At 41.9% G+C, this 18,311-nt stretch overlaps 1 long non-coding RNA gene across 3 annotated transcripts; it reads right to left on the bottom strand.

Annotated features, from left to right (window-relative positions):
- Positions 1-6,830: 6,830 nt before the first annotated feature.
- Positions 6,831-15,531, bottom strand: LOC141493621 (uncharacterized). Of its 3 annotated transcripts, XR_012470259.1 has the most exons (4): positions 15,354-15,531; positions 14,933-15,110; positions 9,247-9,383; positions 6,831-7,148 (listed from the first exon to the last, which is right to left on the bottom strand). It is a non-coding gene; the product is annotated as an uncharacterized LOC141493621 (long non-coding RNA). The 3 variants fall into 3 exon arrangements; XR_012470260.1 differs by lacking the exons at positions 14,933-15,110; positions 15,354-15,531 and adding an exon at positions 12,163-12,239; XR_012470258.1 differs by lacking the exons at positions 14,933-15,110; positions 15,354-15,531 and adding an exon at positions 9,800-9,900.
- Between the last annotated feature and the right edge of the window lie 2,780 nt (positions 15,532-18,311).

Below are 18,311 nucleotides of genomic sequence, written 5' to 3'. Positions count from 1 at the left end.
AGAAAAGGTGTTGATGGACTCCTTGAAATGTGGCCTTTCAGCTTGGATCACCATTCATATTGCTCCCAACAGGACTATTGAAAAATTAGCAAAACTGAGAAAGAGAATGTAACCAGAATCCAACTCAATCACCTCCTTTTCATCTCAGCAGCATTAGCACTGTCCTTGATGATGTTTTTGTCATCAGCCTAGGAGAACAAGGAAGCCTCTGACCATTTCATGTCAACAATTAATTGGATGGAGACCGGCCCCGCTTCATTCTGGAAGGGGGCTTTGGGGAATGGAAAACGATGAAAGGAGAGCAGAATTGACAGTCTCTACTGATTTCTCGCGCCGCCCCCAGTCCATGACAATGCCGTAGAAGCTTTGTACTCAGATAATGTACATTTCCTGAAGGAGAGGAGTAGAGAAGCTATGGTGGGCTGGTACCACCTGGGCCTTTCAAATTGAAAAATGGCTTGAAAGTAAGGCTCTCCTGATCACAAATGAAAAATGCTGTTTGTTCACTGGCATGAATCAGTGGAGGCATGTTCCTGCATGAAAGAAAGAAGGTCCCTTAAAGGAATGGCCTGGCTCCAGGGGAAGGATCATGCAGACTTAGTGTACTACTGAAGAGCTTTGGACCAGGGAGACTGCCTCCAAATTACATAAAATTATTTTTCTTTTGAAGAGTCAGTAAAAACCTACATTTTAAAGTGTCTAAACTGTGCTGAGTGCTAGGCATATGAAGACAAAAAGTAACAGTCCCTGTCCCTAGGGAGCTTCTTTCTATTGAGAGGATACAGAATGTCCCCAAGGAAACATAAGGATGGGTTGATTGATTCAATCCATCAATTACCTTGCCTCACTTTAAGTGATACTTCTTCATACTTTCACCAGGTGAAGACACACTTTTTGATGGAATCAATCCATCATAGGCTTTAGATTAAGTTTCAAAAAGTCTTTGATCAAGTTAGATGTCCTCGAAAGCTAATGGATGAACATTGCATAGGAAGTATGTTCCAACCGATTGGGGAAACTTGGTTGTACCTTGTGAATCATCTATTAAAATAGCAAACCAATTTAGAACCCAAGGAGTCAAGTGAGCTCATTGTAAACCTTCCTGTCAAGCCCCTGAGAAGAAATTGTTTGGGGTCTAGAGGGAGAAGAAAAAGAGATTCAGCCCTGACCTTGGTCTCAGTCTCTCCTCTGCCCTTGCCAGAGGAGGATCGGGTACCAGTGAAAGAGTCCAAATTCTCTATACCTCTGGAATTCCGTTCAGCTTCTTATAGGGACTTGGATATGCCATCAGGTGCAGACTATCCTCATCTCCAGAACAGCAGGAACTGGTGGAAGGATCCGACAGATGAGGATAGTCTGCATCTAGTGGTATATTCATATCTCCATAAAGACTTGAATAGCTGCATCGTTCTTAAGGAGAATATCTTGAGGTCTCCAGCAAAAGGACTTAAGGAGCTGTGAGTCAATTGTCCCTTTGCTGGAGGGCAATTGTGAGTCAAAAACCCCATTTTTTCCTGGACTCTGAATTGGTAGGAGACTCACAGACTTTTGAAGAGATGTGTTGCACCCATTTTTCTTACCATATTACAGAAGTAAAAGTTCATTAAGTTTGGCTAACATCAATTGATAAACATGGGAGGAACCCATTGATGGGGGCTTGTGAACCATGATAATAATAATAATAATAATAATAGGAAAAATGTGCCTCCAACCTCCAACATCTCAGGGCTACTTCTAAAACTCTGAGGGGACCTAATTCCCAACTTCACTACTGTTCTTGAGCACCAATAGGAGTTCAGAGAATGAACCCAAACCAATAAATACAAATGAATATAAAATAATTTCAAGGAGAGTACAGGGGTGGCCAGGTGGTGCAGTGGATAGAGCACCGGCCCTGGAGTCAGGAGGACCTGAGTTCAAATTTGACCTCAGACACTTAATAATTACCTAAGCTGTGTGGCCTTGGGCAAGCCACTTGAACCCATTTGCCTTGTAAAAATCTAAAAAAAAAAAAGGAGGAGAGTACAGTATAACTGATGACTTGGCAGGGGGGAGTGATCAGGAAATGCCTCCTGGCATAGGAAAGAGGTGGCCCCTGAGTTGTATTTTGAAGGAAGTTGGGTATTCCAGGAGGTGGAGGTACATTCTTGACCAGAGGCAATAATATATGCAAAAGAAAGGTAAAAAGAAAATGAATGTTGAGGACTGGTGATCTAACTAGAGGGTAAGGGGAGAGACTTGAAAAAAATCTGAAAAGATAGATTGGAAGCTTTAGAAACAACCAAGAACTCTTTTTTTAAAAGGTTTTTACAAGGCAAATGGGTTAAGTGGCTTGCCCAAGGCCACACAGGTAGGTAATTATTTCGTGTCTGAGGCTGGATTTGAATTTAGAGACTCCTGACTCCAGGGCCAGTGCTCTATCCACTGTGCCACCTAGCCGCCCCCAAAACAACCAAGAACTCTTGCAGATCTCTGAGTAGGGGATGCCATGGCCAGATGTGGTTTAGGAAGATCACTTTGGCCCTTTGTGGAGGATGGATCATAAGGGGAAGAAATTAGAGGCAGGATACCCAACCATTGAGTAGGTGGGCTTGGATTAAGAAAGAAGCTGTGTAGAAATCCTTCCCATGGTTGGACCAACATTTGTTTACAATAACTAGGTCCAGAAGGTTTTACCCTTTGCCTGGCTGATTCAGGGAAGACAACAAGAAAGGGCAGAGACCTGGGAGGATGATCTGAACCAACTTCCTCAAAAGGGCTTCCTGGTCATGGAAGAATCACTCAGATCTTTCCTAATTTAGTCAAGTCGCTCAAGTCTGTCGCTGCCTCGAAACCATGGCGACCATCAGATCACAATACAGCCTTGTACAAAGAGGTGTGTGTGTGTGTGTGTGTGTGTGTGTGTGTGTGTGTGTGTGTGGGAGAGAGAGAGAGAGAGAGAGAGAGAGAGAGAGAGGAAGAGGAGAGAGAGGAAGGAGAGAATGAGTGACACGCAGAGACAGACAGGGATGGAGGGAGACAGAGAGAGAAAGACAGAGAGGGGAAGGTGGGAGAGAAAGAGACAAAGAGAGAGCCAGAGTGACAGAGAGGCAGAAAGACAGGAGACAGAGAGAGAGAGACAAATGGAGAGGGAGACAAATGGAGAGGGAGACAAATGGAGAGATGCAGAGCAGAGGAGGGTGGGAGAGAAGGAAGGGAAAGAGGGAGGGAGAAAGAAAGAGATGAGACAGAGAGTGACAGAGACAAAGAGAGGAGAGAAGCAGAGGCAGAGAGATGAGACAAATGAGTGGAGGAGAGAAAGAAAGGCAAAGAAAGAGACAGGGAGGGATAGGGATAGAGAGACACAGAAAGAGATGAGAGAAACAGAGACAGAGGAAGAGAGAGACAAAGACAAAGGGAGGAGAGGCAGACAGAAGCAGAGAGGAGACAAATAGGGTGGGGGGGAAAAAGAGGCAGAGAAGGGCCAGACAGAAAGGGAGACAAAGATATAGAGACGGGGGGGGGGGGGAAGAAGGGAAGGAGCGAGGGAGAAAGAGACAGAGAGAGAATCAGAATGATAGAAAGCCAGAGAGAGACAGAAAGAAAAGAGACAGAGAAAGAGAGACCTAGAGACAGAGAGGAGAGACAAATGGAGTGGGGGAGAGAAAGAGAGTCAGAGAAGACACAGAGAGGGATAGGGGTAGAGAGACACAGAAAGAGATGAGACAGACAGAAAGAGACACACACAGAGAAAGAGACAGAGACAGACATGCTGAGAGAAAGAGGAAAGAAGTTTAAGAGAGTAAGAGTCAGATAGAGGTAGAAGACTCTGCCTCCTTCCTGGCCACAGCACCATCTTAAAACACCAAAAACAAAAACCATGTTCTTTGTCTTCCGGCAGCTTTAAACACACACACACACATACACGCCCCTCCCTCCTTCACAAAGATAATCATCAAAACCTCTGTCTCAATAAGAAAGAATTAGAAACTTCTCTAATTCATTGGCTGGGGCTACAACCTAAACAAGGATGCTATATTTTGTTTCCAGAATTTTCTTTTTATTTCTTAGGAAGTCTTAGAAACTTTTTGAAGATGAAATTTTTGCTCACTGATTGCAGAACTCTGTGGAAAGCATTCTGCCATGTTCCTGTTCCATTAACTAGAATACAAAGGACATCCTGGGCTAAGAAGTGAGACTGGAGCTAAAACAAATTAGTTCTGTTAGAGGTGTGTGTGTGTGTGTGTGTGTGTGTGTGTGTGTGTGTGTGTGCGCACGTGCATGTATGTCTTGCCATTTCTGGTCTTCATCATTCATCCCTAGCAAAGGCTGGGCTATGCAAAGGAAGTTTGAGTTGTCATGAGTAACCTTCTCTAGGCTTCAGTTTACTCATCTGTAAAAAAGAAGGCAAGAGACAAGATAATCCAGGAGATCCTTTTGTAGTTCTAAATCTATGATCCCATGTGATCCCTAATTAGGATATCCCCTATATCCTCAGACAATTGCTGCATATAGGCAAGTTGTGTACATTGTGTATCTGAACCTCAGTTTATTAATCTGTAAAATGGGGAGATCTGTAGTATCTACTTCATAAAGCAGTTATAAAAATCAGGGAGAATTTATAGAAACCATTTCGTATATCTAAGACCTACACAATTGTCAGCTATATTTTGGGGGAAAAAAATAAAACTCAGTAAGCTTTTTTAGGGGGGTTGGTTTTTGTAAGGCATTGGGGTTAAGTGACTTGCCCAAGGTCACACAGCTAAGTAATTACTAAGTGTCTGAAGGTAGATTTGAACTTAGGTCCTCAGTACTTAGGTCCAGGGCCAGTACTCTATCCACTGCACCACCTAGCTGCCCCTCAGTAGGCTTTTGAAAGTGGCATAGACAGTATCCTAAGTTTAAATTCTTAGGATCCTAAGACTAAAATTTGGAAGTGAAATAATTTAATTATATTTTTTCAATTGCAAGATAAAATTAACTTGGAGTCAGAAAGACCTGGACTCAAGCCCCCTGCAGATACTATGGGCTTTGTGAACCTGGACTAAGTTCCTGCCCTTTTCAAAGCCTTGAAATGACAATGACTGAGAGAGAGGGGCAGAGAAAATAAGAGAAAGAAAGAGGCAGAGAATGGGGATTAGATGCATAGAGTGTGGGGAAGGGGAAGGGGAAGGGGAAGGGGAAGGGGAAGGGGAAGGGGAAGGGGAAGGGGAAGGGGAAGGGGAAGAAAGTCTGCACAGAATGAGCCCTAAGACATCACAGGTCTGAACTAAAAAAGAGAGAAATAAGGAGTCCTTCATCTCTTACTCCGCCAATATAGTGGCTCACTGAAATTTAAACTTTGCTTTTTTAAGTCCTCCCTCCCCACAATGTGCTTTCAGACCTCTGGGCTCTAGAATTGGGGTTTGTAACAGATCCATCAAGTGGGAATCACATTTGGTAGCTCTTGATTTGAATTCCCTTCATAGACTAAACTCCATAATGGATATCATCTTTTATTTTTAGAAAGATTTTATTTATTTTGAGTTTTACAATTTTTCCCCCATTCTTGCTTCCCTCCCACAGAAGGCAGTCTATTAGTCTTTACATTGTTTCCATGGCATACACTGATCTCAGTTGAATGTGATGAGAGAGAAATCATATCCTTAAGGAAGAAAAACAAAGTATGAGATATGGCAAAATTACTAATAAAATAATGATTTTTTTTTCTAATTTGGTCTTTGTTCAAAGTCCACAGGTCTTTCTCTGGATACAGATGGTATTCTCCATTGCAGAGAGCCCCAAATTGTCCCTGGTTGTTGCACTGATGGAATGAGCGAGTCCATCAAGGCTGACCATTGCCCCCATGTTGCTGCTAGGGTGAACAATGTTCTGGTTCTGCTCATCTCACTCAGCATAAATTCATGCAAATCCCTCCAGGCTTCCCTGAATTCCCATCTCTCTTGGTTTCTAACAGAACAATAGTGTTCCATCACATACATATACCACAGTTTGCTAAGCCATTCCCCAATTGAAGGACATTCACTTAATTATATAATGGATATCATCTTGTATTTTCTCAGAATTAGAATATAAGGTTTTCAAAACTTGAAAAGAAATATAATGGGGAGAAAAGAAAAGAAGGAAGATGTTTAATGTATTAACAAGTTGTTAATCCCTGTTGATCTCATGGCAAAGTATGGATCATTTTCTCAGAGTGAAGTGACACCCACAACCCTTTGGTTGACAGAAGATGATCTTCCCACCTCCTCTAGTTAAAACAGTCCAGGAACAACTCATGGAAGGGAACCCTTAAGGGAGCTAGGGTGTCACAGAACAGATAGAGTGCTAAACATGGTGTAAGAATCTGTAAACATGGGGTGGCTAGGTGGCACAGTGGATAAAGCACCGGCCTTGGAGTCAGGAGTACCTGGGTTCAAATCTGGGCTCAGACACTTAATAAGCTGTGTGGCCTTGGGCAAGCCACTTAACCCCATTTGCCTTGCAAAATCCTAAAAAAAAATCTGTAAACATGTTAAACACAAATATATATGCACAATGCTCACCAGACTGTTTACTGTTGAGGGGGTGGGAAGGGAGGGGGAAAGGAAATTGTCATTTATAAATATGCATATGCATGTAGTTGAATGTTGAAAACTTTCATGACATTGAATTAGAAAAATAAAATATCAATTGTGAAGAAAAATAAATATGGAGTAAGAAGACCCAAGTTCAAATTTGACTTCAGTTACTTATCAGTTGTGTGACCCCGGGCAAGTCACTTAACTGTTCTGTTATAACTCAGTTTACTTATCTGTAAAAAGGTGTCCATAATTCTATATTTTTATTTTATATGAAGAGTTGAGCCAGGATTATGTCTGTATCTTCTAGCTCCAGAGCTTATTCCCTTCCCACTGCACTGCATTGCCAGGGACAGGAAGAACATTCTGTTTCACTTTTAACATCAACAGTTTATTAATCTTATCACTTTGGAGGTTTAATGAAGACTTTGGAGTAAATGGTTTTAGGAATTATTAAATGCTTCCACTTCTCTCTGACACTGATTCCATCAGAGAAGACCTTTAAAACCTCATGTATTCCAAAGGCAAGGCCATTCGTCAGTAGTTATATTTTGAAGTCTGTGGTGATTTGTTCGAGGAATGGACTCCTAAAATGTCTTTCATCATGACCTGTAGGGAATGGAAGATCAAGGGGATGAGTGTAGCCCATTCATCTTTGGGTCAAGCCTGGCAATTTCATGTTTTATGACAGAGAATATATTTCCTTTGCATCCTGTCTTTATTTAACATGGTCCTGGGAGGAAGGTATATAGCCATATAGCCTTTTTCTAGGAGAGTAGGCTCTTCTTCAACCTTTATAGAGGCTCTTGTCTTTTCTCCCTGGCACCATTTGGCCACCTAGATTGGTCCCCCCATGCTCTTGGAGGATCAAAAGCTCACCTACAGTTTGCCCTTTCCCTGTGGAGGAAAATCAAATCAACATCTGATCTGGGATTTAGAGCAAAGTGAAAATTTCTTTCCTCTACTACTTTTCTTCTCTCCCTTATTCCCTTTCATCTCAGCCTGTCTCCTCTCAAGCCTCTCTTCTTTCACACTGCCCTTGCCTTCTACTGTGCCTTTAGGAGTCTGTTCAAGCATTAACAAACTGCCCTTCATACTACAACTTTTTCTCAGATACAGATGGACAGATTCTTGTGGATGGGAACCTACCTCCCTTTGTGCGAGCCTATAAAAGTGAGCCACAATTGTGCTGAACCCTTGTAGGATTTGTTTGTTTGGTTTTTTAATGTTTCTTTTTCTTCCAGAGTTCCAAACCCATATTGAGGAAAGAGATTTCTGCTCATCCATCCCCAAACGTTTTTAATAGTGGCCTTAGGGCAGAACCACATGGGAGATACATGTCCTCCCCCATGATGGAGGCCCCTGTACAGCGTGTGTCAAATTTTCCACAAATGTGGGCAATGGGATCCCCAGCTCCAATATAAGCACTCTGAGTGAGAAATGCATAATAGAGAGAGGACTTCCTTTTTATAATTCCATAGAAAATGCCTAATATACATAAATAGATACACATGAATATACAAATCATCCACAGCAGGCCACAGACAATCCACCTAATTTTCCTTCCTCAGTGGTAGGTCTTATTTTTCTACCAGTGTCTTAGAGTCTTGACTCTGCCACCATATTACTATTGATATAACCATGGCAGAATCTCTAATTTTCAGACAATACTCTTTTAGATTCTAAGATTAAAAAGACTGAGATATGCATCCATGGAGAGATTTAGAGTGGATCCAGAGAAAGGCAACCATGTGAAGGTTGAAGGAATGATGTATGCTTAATTTGACAAATAGACAAAATAGACATCATTAAGTATTTGAAGGGATGTTATTGAAAGAGGGATTAGACAATAGGAGAGAATGAGGGTTTGTTTTATGCAGGTTACAGGGAGAATTGACTATCAGTCACTTTTAACCCAATTGGATTGCAAATGGTGACTCCAATATCCCACTGTCTGACCTCTTCAGTCCTCTCCTCTCTTGGCCTCTGAACTTGTGAAAGGGACAAATAATGGTCAGAAACAATTTCTTGTTTGTCTCACTTTAAAAAAACAACAACCATCCAACACAACACACTGGGCCTGGAGTCAATGCAAGCTTTGACCTATATTATGCTTCTCCATAATGAAGAGAATGCTCCTGTTACTGAGGCATCTGCAGCAACACAGTGGTTTATAGATTCCCTGAGAGTAATTTCTTAATTGCAAAGAAAAGCTCAAAGCAGAATGGAAAGTGAGCTAAGGCATGAGACTGAAGAGAATACACATTTTCCTCTGAGCTGAGATGAGTGGTCAAAGGTGAGAGCTTATCTTCCTAGGCAACAAGACGATTATTGCTGTAACACAAAAGGAAACAATTTTCTATTTATTTCATTTCTAAGGTAACTAGGCTATCAGTAGTGAGAGTTCAGGGCTTACATTTTGCAAGATCTCCTGGGATCTTGGATTCTGTTCAGTTTTGTAATTCAAAAGAAGAGGGACAAGGAAGTATGTCCTTGGCTGGGAAGCAGGGAATAGGAGCCAAAATTTTTTCCCCCATTAAAATTCATCTTAAGTTTACATTGTCTTTAGTTCTCTTACATGTAAAAACAGACTCATTCTAATTGCTACAAATTTGTGGCAGCTGATGGCAGGGACATGGTCTGTGCTTACAGGACAAAGGCAGAGTTATAACTAGGAATTTGTGCCTGAGGCTAGAGAGGAGTTTACCTGATGTGTGTCCATGGGAAAGCAGCACACCCAGGATGGTATTGTCAGTGGCCTACTCCATTTTGGCACTCTTGGTAAAAAGCCTTACTTGTCCTGTCCTGGTTACAGCTGTGAACAAAGGGGTCTGCCAACAGGACCTGCCAAGAGGGAAATCAATTCAGACCCAATTATGCCTGCCCCTTCATTCTAGGTGATTAAGACAGCTATCACTAGAGAAAGATGAGGAAATAGCAAGGAGATAGACAGATGTGTGCTAGGGGGTGACCAGCTGGTGGGAAACAGAGCTGGAACCATGTTTTTATATATAGTTAACATCAGATAGATAGTGTAGTGGCTAGAAATCTGGGCCTGGATTTGGGAAGACTTGAGTTTAAGCCTCACATACTTGCTAGTTACCTAACCTTTGTTTGCTTCAGTTTTCTCACCTGTACAATAGGATTAATAACAGCACTTTCCACTGTAAAATAGGATTAGTAACAATACTTATTTCCCAGAGATATGAGGAATAGGTAAATTAATATTTGTAAAGCGATTAGCACCCTTTCTGGCTTACCTTTGTTAGTCAACTCTGAGAGAATGTTTTGGAGAGGAACGGTGTGGTTTCCCAGGGAAACTCAGGATTCTCAGGACTATGTGCTCTTACTGTGTCTGGAACAACCCTCTGCACTGGGCCTTTGTATCTGGATCACCCTCTCAGAACCTCTCCCTTGCCTTCCTGGGAGAATCAGGGCTCTTGGCTAGGGAGAAGTCTCCATAAGGATCTTCGTTGTGGAGCAAAGTTCCTTATAAATAAACAACAGAAAGCCCACTCCTTGACTTTTGAGGGCAGGGACTCTTGTCTTTTCCCTTTCTTTGAATTCTCAGCACTTGATTCAGGATCCAGCACATAGAAGGTTCTTAAAAAATACCAATTCACTTGTCTTGTGCTTGAAATGTGTGGACAAAGGGAACTGAAGGAACTGTTTAAACCAGGTGCCACTAAAAGATGGTGGCAACAGAAGAAGAGGGACAGGGAATTAGGAATAAAAGGTGAAAGATCCCTGGTCAGGTGCCAGGCAGAGGAGCTGCTTCCCCAACAAGCCCAAGGGCAAAGGACCATTGATAGACCCTCCCCAACTCCCCTGAGACCTTTAGGGATCTATCTTTGAATAGTGAGGAGGAGCTGAGAAGGCTGAGTTGGGAGGGTCCATGGCTGCTCTTGAGAACAGGTCCCAAACAAGGCTCCCTTATCTTCCATTTCACGGAAAAATGCCCAAGAAAGAAGGCAACATTTTTTCAATTCCTGAACTATTTGGTTTAGATTCATAGGATTATAACATTGTAGATTTAGAGCTGAAAGAGCCTCATAGGTCACTTAATCCAAATAGGCTCGTTTTATACATGGGAAACCAGAAGTTTGAAGAAATCAAGTGACTTGTCTATGGACCCTCAGTGAGATTTGAACTGGTTCCTTTGATTCTGATTTAGCACTTTCCTGGAAGTCTTGTTACTATCCACCAGCTCAATATATGTCCTTTTCTTCTTCCCCTGCTTCAACTCCTTGCCTGAAGGTAGTATGTAGGTAATGATAACATGAAGGTAATGATAACACTTCCCACAGAAACACATACACTTTTCATATAACATTGCATTTTGGGGAGTTAAAGGTTTGTATTTTGCCCAGTTACCTTGGATTGAAAAGTCGGTTAATTAGTCCAATAATCTAAAGTAAACTTTGTAGAATGATAACAACAGATTAAACTAAGGACTGGGGATCAGATTTGCATTCCCACTAGAATGAGACTATTCCAGTTTGGTCCTATTCCAGTGTTAACAAGAGGTAGTGGTTGGGAGGACCCCACTGCAGGAGGCAGTGTGGAGCTATCCATAGTGGTTGATGGGTTGACCTGGTGGCTGTCATCAGATGTGGGATGGCCCATGGCTTTGACCAGGTGTGCTGAGGACTTGTAATCCCACGTTTGTGGGGCACGGCTTCCTAGAAGTTGGCAGGAGGTTTTGAGTACAGATCCCCAGGAGGCCCAATTTGACCCGGATATGAAGCTCAAGTTATGGATGTTTGGGTCAAGAATGAGAACAGGAAGAAGACCACAGAAGCCAAAGTGTGACCCCCTCATTCTACACATGGGGAAGTTGAGGTCCAGACAATAGAAGTCACTTACCCAAGGACATCCAGTTGCTAAGCACCCATCAGCCCTGGTCCTCAAACCCCAGAGTAAGTACTCATTCTACTTTTTGGTGAGAGTGAAGGGAGTGATGATTAAGGGAGCACTTAAAGGGAGACATGTGGCCTTAGACTATATGTCATCTACCCAACAAGCTAGAATTTTTGCTAGCTGTTCGTATCAATGCCCACAGAACGATATTGTACCAAGAAGAGTGGTAATGTGCCCCATCATCACTCCATTGGCAGAGGTAGGAACTCCCAGGAGTTTTCACAAGGTAAAGGAGAGTATCTGGAAATTGGGGGCAGAGGAATATGCCTTGAACAGTTTAGAGAAGAGTGAGAACATTAAGCATGTGTCAGTGAGTCACATCATTCATCATTGCCAGCCCATCTGGTTGTGAGGCCCCCTTGTCTTCTTCAGACAAACATTAGTAGATAATCTACAGCAAAATTATGCTTTAATTCCCTTGGCCTCAGAATTAAACAGTGAAATTCAATCTACAGTGATTTGTGTTTGTGTTTGTTTGGAGGTGGAAGAAGAGCTAGTGTGGAGTGGGATAATGAAATGGTCATTTCCAGGACCCTGAACCTTAATTTAAAGTGACTAAATGGAGACTTGGCATGACTTTTTGGAAAGGTTGTTAGTTCTTGGCTTAAACCAATAAACAGTGAAGTCAATTGTATAATCACAGACATACTGTGACTTCCATTATCCCTCCCTCTCTCTATGGACATGACTCCCAAATCTGCACCTTCCATGGTGACGTCCGAGTTCTGGAGCTGTCACTGCACCTGCCAGGATATCTCCATCTGGCTGTCACTCTGGTATCTCCAACTCAACCACTCCCCAACTGAGTTGATTATTTCCACCCATGACTTTTTCTTCCTTCTGACTTCACTTTTTTGTGATGGTTGATTCCATCAACAGGTGGTTCCACCATTACCTGTCTCCTACATCTGTAAGCCTGGGTTATCTTACCATTTCATTTCTCTCTCATCCATCAGGTGCATGGGTACCAGGTCCTGCCAGTTCCATTTGAACAACAGTTCTAGAATCTCTCTCCTCTCCATTCCCATCATCCCCATCCTAGCGAAGGCTGTTAAAGCAGCCCTCCAACAGGTCCTGCTTCCTTTGCTTTCTTTCCTTTTCAATCCATTCACTGACAAAATAAGTTTGTATTTTCATAGCTCTGCTCATTCATTCATTATGCAAGTATTCCCTAAACAACTACTAGTTAACAGAAATGGTTCTCAAAAACAGAGTAAATAGTCAGAGATTTAGAAAGGGAAGGCCCTTGGATGTTATCTCGCCCAAACATGTCATTTTGAATTGGACTAAACTGAAACCCAGAGAAATTTTTAAATTACTTGCCTGAGGACACAGAGGTAATCACTGCTTTCATATTTTCTATTCTATAAGAGGAAAATATTATCAATCAATAAACTTTTATTAAATTTATTATATGCCAAAATGATCTCTGTTCCTTAGGAACTTACATTCTAATGAGGGAGGCAACATATATACTTTAGAATATACAAGATAAATAAAGAATAGTTTAAAAAAAGGTAGCATTAGAGGAGAACCATGGGGAGTTAAGAAGGTCTCCTTCAAATTATCTTAGAGGAGGAAATCAGGAATTAATTCTAAGAGCAGAAGGTTGGGAGGGAGAGTGTTCTAGGGATGATGACTTAACAGTGCAGGAGTATGGGGTGGGAGATAAAATAGTGTGTGTAAGGGATAGCAAATTGGTCAATGAGTCTGAAGAGTAGAAGACTATTTGAAAAGGGAGAATATAGGCAATGACACGACAGATCTTTGCTTAAAACACATCCCTTTGATGGGTTGAAGAGGGAAAGGGGAGAGATAGGGAGATCAATTAAGAAATTCACAGAAGTCCAGAGAAGAGATTAAGGGTCTAAGTGGACATCATTGTGTAAGTGGAGAGAAGTCATGGGGTAGTGGGGCAGGGAGGGTACTTGCAATCCAGAACAAGCTAGTGTAGGAGGCAGTGTCTGATCTACTTCTTCAAAGAAATGGGATTGTCCAAAGCGATAAACTTGGGACTCATGTCAATTGTTTTCTAAGACACCAAATAATCTTGGGTGAATCCCTCTAGTCCATGAGTGAAGGTTAGACTCTTCTGCTTGGCATTCATTTGGCCTCATCCCTCCTTTTCCCTTTTGGTCTTCTCTCCTCCAGACTGAACATACTCTGGGATCTATGCTAGTGGTTCAAAGTCACATAGAAACATAGAAACAAGAGTACTTTGGCTTAGAAAACCTTAACTCAACATTATCTACACTGAATTGATTTTATTTTGTGAAACATTTACCTATTACAATTTTATCCATTTTAGGCTTCACTGGGGAGTTTTGGGGACCAGGTGAGTTTGACATCTCTTCTCCAGATAGCTTGAAACACTTTTTGTCAACCAAATATAACCCCCTGCCATGTTTCCAGTTTTTGCTCTGATGTTCCCTCTACCAGGAATGCCTATCTGTTCTCCTGTTTAATTCATATCTTTCCCTTAAAATGACACTTTGGATAGAACCACTGGGCTCATCTTCCTGAGTTCAAATCTGGGCCCCAACACTTTCTAACTGTGTGACCCCGGGCAAGTCACTTACCCCCTTTTGCCTCAGTTTCCTCATCTGTAAAATGAGCTGGAAAAGGAAATGGCTAAAACCCTTCCATTATCTTTGCCAAAGAAACCCCAAATGAGGTCATGGAGAGTGGGACCTGACTGAGATGACTGAATCATAACAACAACATCCTTTCAAGATGAACCAAAAACCTTGGTTGAGAACAGAACATGCTTTCAGGCTCACATTACTCTTGGCTTTTTATCTAATGCATCTCTCACATAATATCACACATTAGAGTTCTTTAATATGATGCTGTCTTCCCTGCTAGACTATAAAATTGCTGAAGGCAGACACCACGTCTCATCTTAATGTGTATTCCTCAGATAGCCGCATACAGCAAGCATTTCATAAATGTTTGCTGCCATCTAAAACAGATTATGTAGCCACAGCACTCACTCCAATGCTTGGAGTGATTTTTATCCAGTAGATGCTTAAGAATTGTTTATTCATTGATATTCATTTGGATAATTCAGGACATATTTCTGAGTCGAACATAACAATTCACAGGGAGAAAAAATTGACTTTGAGACTTGAATGAACAAATTTGTCTGTCTATAATGGTCAAATAAATTGAAAAGTTGCCCAGTTTCTAACTTCTCTTCTGAAGTATAGATACAGTTATTGAGGATCCCATTGGGGAATACTACATAAAAATGGCAGAAGATAAACATAAAAATCCCACAAATCCTGATGTCTTAATAGCAATATCTCCTCTTCCCACCTAGCAGAGCCTGGTGGGCCTCTTGCCTCTGTAAATAAAAAGAGTGGGCTTCCTTGGGATACAGTCCAGGATCTCTGAACCTTTTTTAAGCCTCTTTCTCTTCTCTTATTACAATTTATCTTTTATCTCATTCAATTCCATCCAATCCAACAAACCTTGTGTACTTAATCCATTCAGGAGAGAGAAAGCCGACTTCCAGGTCAGAAAGACCTGGGTTCCAGTTGTGTCTCTGACCCCTCCTGGCTGTGTGATCCTGAAGCAATCTCTTTCCCTCTCAAGGTTACTTTACCCACGGAGGGAGTTCCCTTATACCGATGAAACCACAAGTTCTATCTAAAAAGAAACAAAAAAATAATAAGTCTAACTTGGAGCCTGTGATCTTCCTTTTCCTTTTTCTTAATTAAAAATTTTGAATTATTTCAATATAATTAATTTCCTTTCTAACCCTATATTTTTTCCTTTGTGCATAATAAGTTGTGATTCTGAGAAGGGATTTGGCAGGCTACCAACTTGGTTCATGGAATGTCAAAGGTAAAGAAACTCTGGTCTAGATGTTGGGGGTGCAAAGTCAAAAACCTGAGACAGTTCCTGGCCTCAGGAAGCTTATCTTCTACTGGCATAGGATGCATGGAAGGAAGCATACATAAAGCAATTTCAAGAGGAAGTGAATGCTAAGAGCTGGAGAGATAGGGAAAGGCCTCATGTGCTGAAGGGAATGGCTCTGTGCTTTGGAGGATACCAGGGATTCCCAAGGTAGAGATGAGAAGGGGGATTGGCTTGTACTAAGGCCTGCAGTGGAAAGATGATGATGACTATGATGATGATGATGATGATGATGATGTTTGTTGGCCTTTGTTCTCAAAGAAGACCACAAATGATCTTCATAATATCTAAGTTCAGGGAGGTGATGCCATCATAGGCACATGAATTAGATTTGAGTGAGGGAATACTGTGCTAAGTCACCAGTTTCACTTTCTCTAACAGTCATCTGGGCCAAGTGACCAGATATGAATCAGGATGACTGGAGATGGTCCTGGATGCAAGGCAATCAGGGTGAAGTGACTTGCTCAGGATCATACAGATAGTAAGTATCTGAAGCTGGATTTGAACTCAGGGCCAGCACTCTACCCACTGTACCACCTAGCTGCCTTAGTGTAAAGGTGGGATATTATGAGGAGTATAGTAGGATGGTCAGAGGGAACACTGAGCTGGATAGTTTGACTGCAGCAGAGAGATCATGGAGGGGATGGACTTCAAATAAACCTGGAAAACCAGATAGAAGTGAGGAGAGCTTTCCATAGTAGATAGAATTGGTCATTTGATTTTTTTTTTAATTTATTTAAGGCAATGGGGTTAAGTGGCTTGCCCAAGGTCACACAGCTAGGCAATTATTAAGTGTCTGAGGCCTCATTTGAACTCAGGTCCTCCTGACTACAGGGCTGGCACTCTATCCACTGTGCTACCTAGCTGCCCCCTGATCATTTGGTTCCTTTTTTTTTCAGACATAAAACTCAGTTTTATTTAGAGGATTCAACACAAGCTTCTTTTTAGAAAAATCAGCCTGGGAATACTATGGATCTAGTATTAAGTAGGAGACTTGTCACTGCAAACTAGGAATGCTAGGCCTTAAAATCAATACAGACCTGTCCTACTTCTGTCCTTAATCTTCTTCTTATCCCACAGCAATTCCTATTTCAGAATCTGACCTGCATATTCAGAGTTCCAAATCTATTTCAGACTAAATTTTAAAGAATTTGCTCAAGTCAAAATGGTTTGGCAAATCAGTATGGCTGGGATGTCCTATTTCCATTCCAAAATCCCCACCAAAAAATAAAAATTAGACAAAGGACTCAAACGTTCACACATACAGGTGAGGAGATGGCTTGTTCAGTCACCTCCTGCATTCTGGTCATTTTGTTCTAAAGACAATAGGGAGTAATTGACTTTCCACTTGGTCTCAGGATCTGCTAGGGAAAAGTCTGCTAAAGTGGTAACTAATTAGAGCACTGGCCCTGGAGTCAGGAGTACCTGAGTTCAAATCCGGCCTCAGACACTTAATAATTACCTAGCTGTGTGGCCTTGGGCAAGCCACTTAACCCCATTGCCTTGCAAAAAAAAACACCCTAAAAAAATAAAGTGGTAACTAATGTTAAGAGGTTAATAAGGTGACCAATCTGAACCCATTCAGTGGATCAACAAACATTTTAACCCCCCCCACTAATTTTTGATCATCTTTTTATTCCTAGAGCTTAGTTAAGCATCTGACACAAAGGAGACCTTATGATGTGTAAGTTGGCTGCCTGGCCTTATCTGTAGGACATTAGAGCAAAAATTAAAGAGAATTTCTAGAGATAACATCTTGATCAGAAGGAATAAATCTAACTGTAGAAATTTGAGGGACTGTGTCATGTGAATGGAGAAATATTTTGGGATGGGCAAGCCTTTGGTCATTCCACACATAACCTCAGCTGGGTCTGGGTGTTCACCTCCTTTTCCTCCAATTAGGATTAGGCCTGAAGTCTTATCTACAGGAATAATTCAAAGGCCAAACCTGAGAAGACCAGGGCAATTTTCAGGACCTTCTCAAAATCTCCAGCCTGTATCCTTTTTTTTTTTAAGGTTTTTTTGCAGGGCAATGGGGTTAAGCGGCTTGCCCAAGGTCACACAGCTAGGTAATTATTAAGTGTCTGAAGCTGGATTGGAACTCAGGTACTCTTGACTCCAGGGTTGGTGCTCTATCCACTGTGCTATCTAGCCACCTCCCTCCCCCAGCCTGTATTCTTATGAATCTCTACCCTATGCAGTCCTGGGAGAAGATAGATATAATTATTGAGTCATAAAACTGTCAGAGATATTTCTATACAGTAAAACTGGGAAAGGCTCCACCACCACTGCCACCACCACCACTGCCACCACCACCACTGCCGCCACCGCCACTGCCACCACCATATCCTAATGCTTGCTGGAGGACAGCCCATGTGGTCCAGAGGCCCTGAAGAAGTCATTGATGGTAATCTGCCCTTGTACAAAGCCTTTGGCTCTCCCTGAAAGGCTCTGGGTAAATCTGAGCTCATTCCTTCCCTTTATGGTTCTGGTTGAAACTGGGACCCTGAGCAAAGATTCCAGGATGTCCATCTGCAAAGTGCCCTCCACCAAAGACTGAGAACCATTCCTCAAAGAAGAAGACAAAGCATGTGAACAATCAGTCCTGAGAAGACTGGAAACTGTCAGGAATGACAGGGAACATAGCTCCAAACAATAATATTTGGAGAAATGCAAATTTAACCAATCCAGAGCTTTCACCTCAAATCCAACAATTTGGCAAAAAGGGGGAAACAGTTCATGTTGGAGGACCTCCCAAAATAGGCAACTAATAATTGGCCCAATCATTCTCAAAAGCAGTTTGGGATTAAGATGCCCATAACCTTTGACCCAGGGACCTAGGAATTTACTAAGGTCTAAGGAAGGGGGACAAAGTCCCTAATATATTTGTAGGAAGACTTTCTGTAGAACTGTTAACAAAGGAGGTGCCTA

Source organism: Macrotis lagotis, chromosome 7 (genome assembly GCF_037893015.1).
Source record: "Macrotis lagotis isolate mMagLag1 chromosome 7, bilby.v1.9.chrom.fasta, whole genome shotgun sequence".
Lineage (NCBI taxonomy): Eukaryota > Metazoa > Chordata > Mammalia > Peramelemorphia > Peramelidae > Macrotis > Macrotis lagotis.
Note: the sequence above shows the minus strand (reverse complement) of the source record. Positions and strands in the feature narration are given on the sequence as shown.